Raw genomic sequence first — 6,281 nt, forward strand, 5'->3', positions numbered from 1 at the left:
TTAATTAATTTTGTAAAATAAAGGTTGGCCAGTGAGAGAGAGGTCAATGCAGAGGCTGGAAAGGCCCTGATGGACTGTGACTGCTGAGGGTGTTGGCAAAAACAGGGGAGGGCCAGCGGGAGCAGGGCAGTGCCCACTAGAAGCTGCAGCACATTAACAAACATCACTTTGCTGAACCCACACACCAACCCCAGTAGTTTTTGTCATGTTTGGTGAATTTTACCATCTTCGGTGATAAATGGCAAGTTCGAGAAACAAACAGGAAACTAGGGGTGCACAGTGACCCCCGTTCACCTGAGTGGCAGGGAGGAAGTGCTGTTCTCCGGCCCCTGGGTCTGGAGCTGCTTCTCTGAACATTTCCCCTCCTACATTCCCTCACTCCCATGGCCCAGCCACAAGCCCCTTCTCTCTGTTCCCAGGGAGCCTGCTCTCAATAAGGCCCCTGAGGGTTCATAACTGGCCTGGGAAGCTCTCTCCCTTTCCTCTAATGGCTACTGCTTCCTATCAACAGGACCTCGGCTCAAATGTCACCTCCTCGCACACACCTAGCCACATGGCTATGTGTCTGGGGATTGTTTGATACAGGGGCAAGCAATGAAACTTGTTAAACGATTGCACAAGAAAAGCTGTAAGGCACCCACCAGGGGCACAATCTTGCTCATGACTCCCTGATGGGGAGTGCGGATGGTGACCAAGGACCCACAACTTAGGCTCACAGTGGGTGTGAGGTTGTACTGCAAAGGGAACTGGGCTGTAGCAAAGGGAGGTTTACCCCTGGGAGAGGAGACCCAGTGCCCAGCAGGGACGGGCCAAAGGCACCCCAAGCAAGGCCATCCCCACACGAGGAAAGAAGGAGAGAAGCCCGGGCAGTCTCCAGCCTCCAGACAGCCCCTGGCCTCTCTGTGCCCCTGTGTGGGGACAGCACTGTGGGGACACATTCCAGCCTGGACCAGGGGGGCAGGTCCCTAAAGCTCCCAGGGCCCAGCTGCGATGCTCTTGGCGTCACCTTCCTCTTTGCCCCTTCTTCCTTCTTGTCCTTCCCTTTAGCCCCCCCCCCAAAGGCGGGCTCCCCTTGCTGAGCGGAGGCCCTGTGAGGGCACATCCCTGAGTTTCCAGGGACTTGGCAGGCCAGGCGTTAAACGCAGCCGCCATCAACAGTGAACTGTGCAGCCCCGCGATCACATAATTGACAGCAAACACTTGCCGCCTGGAATTATTCTCCTTACCTATGCTCTTGGGGCTGTTTCTACCCATTGCACCTTTAGGGAGGCGATATTATAGAGCAGGTGACGCCACACAGCTCTTCCCATCGCTGTGGGGAGTGACACCATGTTGGCAGCTTGAAATGGGCCGTGGTGAGAATATTGACAGCACAGGAACTGGCAAATGTACCAAATCAGGGCTTGATTTGTTTTCCGCAGCGCCTGCTGTCTCCAGACTTAAGACAGTGATGGGTAAGATGTTAATAGCAGAGGTTAAACTTAAGAGTGTGTCTTGGGTGAATACAATGGTATGTAAATTGTGTCTGTTTTTAAAAAACTGCCTGCAGCCATTACAATGTGAACACATTACAGGAAACTGAGGAATGCCATCTGGCATTCAGAAAACGACCACCTGATAAGGAGCCACTCACATCGTTAAGGAGGGAGTGACGTTCTCACAAACATCTTCAGCTTGTTTTCCTTGATAACACAAGGAGAACATCACCCGACATTCCCGTTGGAGCTACACTCATCCGTCAGCTGAGGGCAAGCACAGGCGGCTATAAATACACCAGTTTGGCCAAATGCAAGGAGCGCTTCCTAAGGATCCATTGCTGTGCATAGACATGTGTATGTGCATGTGTAGGTGCATGTGAATATGTATGCATGTGTACCTGTGTACGTACGTATGCATACATGTAAATACATTCCCTCCTGTGCCACTGGCTGGTTGAGAAACATTTGGCTGGGTGCTTCCCAGGGTCCGTCCGACCTTTTCTAATATTCTCACGTGACTGTTCTGCCCAGGGTGAGCCCCTCCTGTCCCACAGCTGACCCCAAATCTCCCTCCAGGCAAACCTCAGCCCTGAGCTGTGGGCATGAATACCCAGCTGTCGCTTGGATATTTCCCACCCACCAGGTCGCACACCTCCCAGGCCAGTGCAGAGTGGGGGGGCCCTGGAGCTCAGCAGAGTCATGATTTGGGGGCCCCCTCAGCAACAGGACCCGTGATACTGCTCAGGGGACCATCACCTGGGCTTGGCTGGGTGTGTGAGCAAGATGTCAGGGTTGGAACCAGCTGATGCAGTAATGGATAGGACACAGTGGGAGAGAGGGATGCCAAACATGGTCTGAATGGAAGGGGACAGATGTGATGAGATGAGGGACACAGCGGCTTGGGTGGAGGGAGGATGGTGAACCTCGATTCTGAGTTGGAGGTGTCTTTGGGACATCCAAGCTGGAAACAGATCTGGAGATTCCCGAGGAGAGGCTGGGGCTAGCTAGAGGTGTTGGAATCTTCTGGGAAGACTGCAATTAAAGCTCTGGGTGTGAGCCCGGCTGGCACGGTCAGTGCTTGGGCTTTGACCTATCAACCAGGAGTTCAGGGTTCAGTTCCCATCAGGGCACACGCCCCGGTTGTGGGCTCAATCCCAGAAGGGGGCGTGCAGCAGGCAGCCGATCAATGACTCTCTCGTCAATGATGGATCTATGTCTCTCTCCCTCGCTCTTCCTCTCTCTGAAATCAATAAAAAACATCGATTGTTTAAAAGCGGTGGGCTTATTTGAGCTTGTCTGGGGTTGGAGGGGGGTGAGAGAGTGCAGGGTGCACCCCGAGGTGAGCCATGTAGGAACCCTAGACCACAAAGGGATGGGTGTAGCTCGTGTGGAGGCTGAGGGAGGGGAATGTTCAGAAAGGAAGGTCACCCGGGGTGAACGCCTGACAGGCGTCATGGGGCTGAGAGGTTGTGTGAGGCACGCAGAGCAGTTGACAAGCCCCTGCCAAAACGCGAGTCAGGCCAGGGGGGATGTCACCTAGGACAAGAACAGTTAGTTAAGATGGGGTGGCAGGTTCCAGCCCATTCTCAGGATCAGGTGACATATAAAACGTGGGAAGTGGGGACAGGAGGGGTCAAGCCTCTACCACAGGCTCCTGTGCTTGACAGCTGCTGTCCTTGGATTAAGGAGGGAGCCCTGAGGAGCTGGGGGAGGGGAGGAAGCCTGCAGTCCAGACAGGGGGCGTAACAGGCAGCCCACTTCAGGCCTGCAGCTCAGGAGAGGTCAGTGCTGGGGAGGAGGGTGGGGTCAGCCCTGAGGGGGGCATGGAGGGAGATGCCTCAAAGGGGAACTCAGGAGTGAGCACACGAGCTTCCATGAGGGTTTGTGGGAGGAATGACTGACTGAGGGACTGGCAAGTGTGAGCACTGGAGAGCTGTCCCACGGGGAGAGAACCACGAGCCAGAGGCTGAGAGCTCCAAGGAGTGACTGGCCAGGGTCAGATCCTGCAAAAGCCAAGGGCCCAGGACACACAGCCTGCAGGTGCCGCTGCTCAGTTTGGCTCTAAGCATTGCCGGTGGCAGCTCCCACTGAGTGGTCGGCTAGGACAGGCTGCAGAACCTGGGGAACAGGGGACAGGAGGCTCGAGGACACACTTGTACAGAAGAGGTTTCGTGGGAAGGCAGGGCCATGGAGGCAGGAGCTGCACAGAAAACCATTAGAAGACTGGGTCAGGTGGGGACACTTCCATGCCTCCTTCCTGCTCCCTCTCTCACCTTCCAGCCTCTAGTCTGAGGCCTCCAAGATCTAAACTCCAGATCGGGCTCTTCCTAGTCCAGTAGCCTTGGAAAAATCCAAAGGATCGCTGTAGGCTGAGCTCCTTTGTGATCTAACTCCCACATCAAAATGGGATTCAACTTATACAAACTTAACATAAATACAGGTCTGGAAAAAGCTGCTGCATGATGAAGAGGAACCAGGCTTTCCCAGTCTCTGACCTCGTGGCAAAGGGAGCTGTGGATTCCAGGGGGCGAGAGACTGGGGGGCTGATGCAGGGAACCCCGAGAGCCCGGCGCTCTTCAAGGCTGCCAGGGAGGAGCGGTGAAGAAAACTAGGACTCAATTCTACTCCGGCTCATTTTATTGCAACCCCATCCCCGTGTCCAGAATCAATGGCTATTGAATACACATGCAAAGCACTCCTAAAATCGACCACGTGAACATGCCCATTTCTTTACCAGTATATGAACTCAAAAGGGAAAAATCTTTATAAGACCAAAATCAACAGGTTTAGTACATCCAGGAAGAGCATCTTTAGTAAACAACAGGAAAGAAAATGCGTCAGGAACCAGGCCAAATACACAGAACAGGACGTGAGACTCCCAATGGCCACGATGACTCCCAAGGGAACATCAATATAGGGTGACCCCAAAAAGGTAGGCAGAGGTGAGACTCCTGATGGAACATAAACATAGGGTATTTCCAAAATGGTATACACATGGCAGATTATTGATAGAACACAAATATAGGTGTCCCCAAAATGGTACACACACGGGAGATTCATGATAGAACTTAAATATAGGTGTTCCCAAAACCGTACACACAGGGGAGATTCACGGTGGAACATATGTATTGGGTGTCACCACAAACGTACACACAGGCTAGACTTCCAATGGAACATAAATTTAGGTGTCCCCAAAAAGGTACCAATAGGGGAGATACCCGATAGAAAATAAATATAAGAAGGTGTCAACCGAACGGTACACAAGGGAAGACTCCTGATGGAACATCAATACAGGGGTCCCCAAAGAGGTACACACAGGTGAGACTTCTGGTGGTACATATATATTGGGTGGCCCCAAAAAGGGACACAAGGGGAGATTCCTGATGGAACACAAATACAGGGGGTTCCCAAAAAGGTACACAGAGGTGAGATTCTTGTTGTAACAAATACTGGGCTTCCCCAAAAAGCTACACAGAGGGGAGACTCCTGATGGAACATAAATATAGGGTTTTTCCAAAAAGGTACACACATGGGAGATTCGTGATAGAACATGAATATAGGTGTCCCCAAAAACCTACACACAGGGGAGATTATCGATGGAACGTATGTTTTGGGTGTCACCACACAGGTACACACAGGGTAGACTTCCAATGGAACATAAATTTAGGTGTCCCCAAACAGGTACCAATAGGGGGGGAGATACCCAACAGAACATAAATATAAGAAGGTGTCAACTGAAAGGCACACAAGGGAAGACTCCTGATGGAACATTTATACAGGGGTCCCCAAAAAGGTACACACAGGTGAGAATTCTGATGGAACGTAAATATTGGGTGGCCCCAAAAAGGGACACAAGGGGAGATTCCTGATGGAACATAAATACAGGGTGTTCCCCAAAAGTTACACACATTTTCACAGCTGATAACTCTTATTTTCACTCTCTTCAGGTTTAAGGAATTTGAAGCAATGGGTGAAGTCACACTAAGTTTTGAACAAAGAAAATGTATCCACTGGACTCTTTATGGGGATACGGAAAAGAAAGTTTACGGTACAAAACCAACAACACTTGGGAACTGAGGGCAGCTCCTGAAAGACAAGGCGCACAGATTCCCACAGAACAGGGTGATCCCTGAGGTTTGCGTTTCCTTTGCTGCGCATCAGCTCCGGCCTGGGCGCTCCAGAGACAGAAGCAAAGGAATCGCAAACGTCAGGAACCACTTTGTTTGGCGTTTGTGCGCTTTGTCTTTCCACAGCTGCCCCCGATTCATTGACTGTTGCCGGGTTTGAGCCGTAAGCTTGATATTTTATGTATCCCCATAAGAGAGTTTAGTGGATAATTTTTCATTGTTCAAAGCTGAGTCTGGCTTCACCCATTATTCCAAACTTGTTAAACCTGAAAAGGAGTGAAAACTAAGGGAGTTACCAGCTGTGAAAATTTATGTACATTTTTGGGACACACCCTGTAGATCACCCTCAAAATACATGCATTTCACCCTCAATACATGCATTGTACAAACCTATGTAATAGATTAAAGGAAATGCGGTTACTATTACAAGGAGTTATTCATAAAGCATGTCAACATCTCACCCACGATGGGGACACTGGGGACCTACACCCACTCCCAAATCAGGCGTGTACCTCATCTCAGACACACTCCCCTCAACACACTATGTACACTTGCTGGGGTCTGCCCAGAGACAGGCTCTGGGGAGGCTGGGTCTGCCTCAGGGGGTGCTGGGTGGGGCCTCGCCTCAGCAGGTCTCAAGCTGGGCTTCACACACGCCCTGGCTTCAGCAGCTTCC

This window comes from Miniopterus schreibersii (assembly GCF_964146895.1).
Source record: "Miniopterus schreibersii genome assembly, chromosome: 10".
NCBI classification, from domain to species: domain Eukaryota; kingdom Metazoa; phylum Chordata; class Mammalia; order Chiroptera; family Miniopteridae; genus Miniopterus; species Miniopterus schreibersii.